The sequence below is a fragment of the Mesocricetus auratus genome, unplaced genomic scaffold (genome assembly GCF_017639785.1).
Source record: "Mesocricetus auratus isolate SY011 unplaced genomic scaffold, BCM_Maur_2.0 Super-Scaffold_100004, whole genome shotgun sequence".
NCBI lineage: Eukaryota > Metazoa > Chordata > Mammalia > Rodentia > Cricetidae > Mesocricetus > Mesocricetus auratus.
The window spans coordinates 49,108,975-49,113,882 of NW_024429189.1; the positions used below are offsets into that span (position 1 = coordinate 49,108,975).

General features: G+C 38.1%; 1 long non-coding RNA gene across 1 annotated transcript; it reads right to left on the reverse strand.

Moving 5' to 3' along the window:
• Positions 1–3,261: 3,261 nt before the first annotated feature.
• LOC121140189 lies at positions 3,262–4,649 on the reverse strand. The gene is made up of 2 exons (XR_005876997.1): positions 4,358–4,649; positions 3,262–4,228 (listed from the first exon to the last, which is right to left on the reverse strand). It is a non-coding gene; the product is annotated as an uncharacterized LOC121140189 (long non-coding RNA).
• Positions 4,650–4,908: the final 259 nt, after the last annotated feature.

Consider the following 4,908-nt stretch of genomic DNA (forward strand, 5'->3'; position numbering starts at 1 on the left):
AACAACAACAAAATAAAAGATACCTATGTATAAACTTAACAAAGGATGTGTGAAAGATTATAAAACTCTAGAAAATGCATTAAAGAAGACAAAAATACAAAAAAAAACTTCATTCTGACCGATCCATCTATGTCTATAAAACAGATACAATGACAGTCAAATAGATAATGAATATTTTATGGATTGACAAGTAAAAGCTAAATTTTCTATGAAAATCAGAGACACAAATATTTTGAATATAGCATATGAATAACATTTTCCTTAGCTGATATTAACAACCTGGAATTAGTGGCACTGGCCTGTAATCCCAGCACTTGAGAGGTAGAGACAACAGGCAACAGATGTTCAAGGACAGACTGGGCTACATGAAACACTGCCTCAAATAAATAATATAAATAAAACATGTAAGTCAAATAGCCTGCCTTCCTTCACAGCATGCATATCCCGTCTTATCTCCAGTGGCTAAATGTTGCCATGAGCTCGTTTCTATCAGGTACCATTGACCCTCTTAAAATCCAGAACCTACCACAAGTAAGGATTACAAAAAAGAAAGCTATAGGAAGACTTTTCAATAGTGTGAATGTGGGGCTAGGGAAGCACTTGCCTATCATTTGTGAAGCTCTGTGTGTGTTAGATTCAAATACACACACACACACACACACACACACACACACACACACACGCACCAGCAGTGTAAGTGTCCCCTCACCAAAGTTTTTCTCTGTGCTTTCTGAAGAGAGCATTGCAGGTCATCTCAGAAGATATGATTGAAGCTTGGGAACATGTAATAAATGTACCCTGAAATCTTAAGACACCTTCTTATACACCAGGAGCCAACAAACCCTCTCTGTAAAGGAGCATGTTTTAAACATTTCAATTATTAAAAGCCAAGGAGAAATACTGAGGACATACTACCACACAGAGGACTTAAAGTGTTATTAACAATAAATATCCGGAGCTTAACTCTGTGTGGACCTGGAAAGGCAGGGTAATGTTCTTCCAGACAATCTGAGTTCACATCTCAGCGTTCATGCCAGGCAGCTCACAGCACCACCTGTAAGTGAAGCTCCAAGAGATCTAACATGCATTTCTGTCCTCTACAGAGACCACACCACACAGAGGAGAGAGAGGAGAGGGAGAGAGAGAAAAAAAGAGAGAGAAGAGAGAGACAGAGACAGAGAGAGAAAGGATCTTAAAATTGAATTGAATTTATAATCCAATTTATAATCCAAGCTAAGAGGTTGATAAATTCTCAAATGACTTTCTTCCATATGAAAAGCAAAATCTTCATGTCAAGAGATAAGATTTTGTTAGAAGTCATCATGTAAAGGGATAAAGTTTAACATCAGAACAAAAAGATAAGAGTAAGTTGAGGCGAAGGTGTTGAAGGAGATGTGACTGGATGCATAATGCTCAGCTCTAGCCAAAGGCTAAAGACAATCACAAACAGACTAAAGAGGAATTTAAGATTATACCTGAATTACCTGCTATGAACATACCAGTGCAAGATTAGAGCGGATAAACCTAGTTCACTTCCGGGAAGTCCAGTCTGAGTAAGAGAGCAAAACCCATCTTAGTAAGGAAGAATTGTGAAGAAATGTAAGTCAGGTTTGAGGTCTCTGCTGTGAGTTCTGGGAACTCGATCTGGGTCCTCTGCAAAAAAGAGTACTCTTGACTCCTAAAACCACATTTTCTTCACTATTATGTCTACCCATTGTCCCTTCTATGGCACTTGCTACATGTGCACTAGAATCCCTGTGTTTTCAGTTGCTTCCTGATGGGGGAAGTCCTGTGTATTTGTCAATAAAGCACTGTTGGCCAATAGGGAACCAAGATAGGTGGGACTAGGAGTCCAGGAGGACTCTGGGAAGGAGAAACACAGGAATCAAGATGTAATGCCATGGGGTAGGAAGCCCGGAAACTTCTCCGGTAAGAGACATACTTAGATTAACAATTATGGGGTAATTCCTTAAGTCAGAGATAGCCAGTAAGAAACAAGCAAGGCCAACAGCTTCATAATTAATATAGCCTCCTGCGTGTTTATTTGGGACTGATGCGGCTCTGGAACCAGGCTGGCGGGAAGGCTTCTCTTTACAGCTTCCCATCTTTCAGTTACATTCATATGGAGGTTTCTACACTCCTCATCTCATGCTGTCAAGTCCACCTCAAGCACCATAACATAACTAATCTTCCTAATTGATCCATCTCAAACATCTCTCTTCTATTTAAGCAACCATGTGAATGCTGAGAATCAAACCAGTCTCTTCTATTTAAGAAGAAATGCATTTCCACAGTCCTCTTCCTTTCTCCCCATCTCAACTACTTAGATAAGAAGAAATGGTATTTTTCAATCCTAGTGACCCAGTAAAGTAAATCACTTGAGAAGCTTTGAAAACCAGATTCCTGAGTTCCACACACTACAAATCAATCAGAATCTCTGAGTGGGGCCCAGACAGCAATTTTTCAAACTCTCCAAGTGAGTCTAATGGGTAGCAGAAATTGAGAGTCACTGACCTAGAACCGGATCAAATCTGAGCTGGGCCTGGAACATCACAATTACCTGAGGGCATTGCCTCCCAGTGTCCGGCTTCAGACTATTGAACAAAAACCTCTGGGGGAGGGTGATAGGCATTTCTATTTTTAAAAATCAGCAGTACAGGCATTTTTATTTAGTCAAAATTATCCTGGATTACCAGCTAGAATTTGGAAACAAATAGTTTAACAGTGTTTCCTTACATAAAATAACAGAAACTGTTCAAGTGTGGGTTTAGTTAGGTGGGTCAATGGCAAACCCTGAGGTTCTGTACTTCTATGAAGCTCACCCAGGTTGTCTGTCTTGCTGGCCTTGGAATCACACTCTCAAAAGGCCAGCACTCAAACCACAGGCCCCACAGTACTTTCCTACTTTTCTGCCTAGGGCTTGTAGCTTTTCTCGGCTTGTTTTAACTTTCTAGAATTTCTTTTTCTTTCTGAATGGTCACACACCACACAGGATCTCCTTTCTTCAACCCTTGCATTAACCTATTCTTGCTAAATCTCTCCTACAAATTACCGCAACATTTATTTTCATGCCTAACAGCTTACTTATCAATTATTTAATATTTTACATGTATCTTGCATCCTTAACTATCTTCAGGGATATCTAAAGAAGTGGTAAGTGCTTTATAAATACCGGCTAATTAAGTTATGATTATTATGTCATTATTCCCAATACTGTATATTAATTAGGAAAAACTTTCAAAGCTATTATGTCTATTAATGTTTTATATAAAAATATTTTATTTAACACAATTTGCATGCATAATTTTATAGTATTATACGAATGCAAGTAATTACTGAAGTACCAGCAAACAACCCCAAAGAATTAATATTCACAAAAATGTTCCATACAAAAAGAGTAATAATTCAACACATGTAAGCAACTAATACTGAAAACAATTTATAAGACAGGAAAGGATAGATAAAAAACAGCTTGAGAATGGTCTATCTTTGTTTCAGTGTTCCTTAAATAAGATCATTTTGATGAATGGCATGAAATGGCCAGCGTGGCAACTGTCCTGGAGCAGGTAGACACATTAGTGCACTCTATTTTAATCAATTCTGGACTCTGAGAGCGCTTGGCTGTTAAGCTGAGCAATGTTTCTATGGTGTAAGCCAGAGGCTTTCTGTAACACTTCCACTTCCATGAGGCGAAACTTGCATCTTCTCTCTCACAAGTTCTCAATTCTATAGACAACCCTTGAACTTCATTCTATCTGCAATGAGGATTTGGGGGTCACTAGTCTCCAGATTCGAGCATGATCCAGGTCACCCCGTGTGTGTTTCCATAGTTGCCCCTCATATCACTTCATAGTTGACTTTGAGAAACAGCAGAGTAGTTTACCTTGTGTGATAAAGAATGACAATATGACAACAGAAACACAGCAACCCGCACAATATTGTCACAACTCGGTTGTTACTGAGCATTAGTGAAAACCTGCCATTATACTATATAGCTACATGCTGTCTTATAGATACCACTACCTTACTCAACATACTTATTAAACAGTTCAGAGCTCCATAAATTATTTTAACAGTGCAGAGCCTCTGAAAGGCCTGAAGTTTGCTTGTGGTATTTCACAGTTTGCAGCTTGGTTTTCACTGTGACGTGGTTCAGAGGGACTGTGATCATGTGCTGTTTCTCAGCTGCAAACCTTGAGCCTCTTTTTCTACCCTTGAGAAGTGGATCCTGCAAATATGAATTTTGTTAACTAGGTTATTAAAAGTACACATGCACATAAAGACCCCCACATAAAAAGAACTACACACTAATTTCCCTTATGAACAAAAATGCAAAAATTCTCAACAAAATACTTACAAACTGAATCCAAAAGATCACCAGTGATGATCAAGTAGGCTTCATCCCATGGATGCAAAGACGATTCAAGGTACTAAAATCAACAAATGTAATCCACCATATAAGTAAACTAAAAGAAATAATACATGACCATCTCATTAGCTGCAGAAAAGACCTTTGAGAAAGCCCTGGAGAGATCAGGGAAACAAGGGACATACAAAAACATAATAAAGACAGCTTATAACAAGCCCATAAACAACATCAACTTTCTCTTTGTACTTCTCTAAGACAATTCAATAAAAATCAAGGGGATATAAATGGGAAAAGGAAACGTCAAAGCATTTTTATTTGTAGATAATAGTATACATAAGTTACACTAAAAATTCTGCTAGGAAACTCCAACAACTGATAAGCACATGGTAGCTGAATAATTAACTCAAAAAAATCAGTAGCCTTCCTATATACAAATGATAAATGGACTCAGAAAGAAATCAGGGATATAACACCTTTCATAATAGTCTCAAGTAATGTAAAATATCTTGGGGTAACTCTAAACAAGCAAGTGAAAGGCT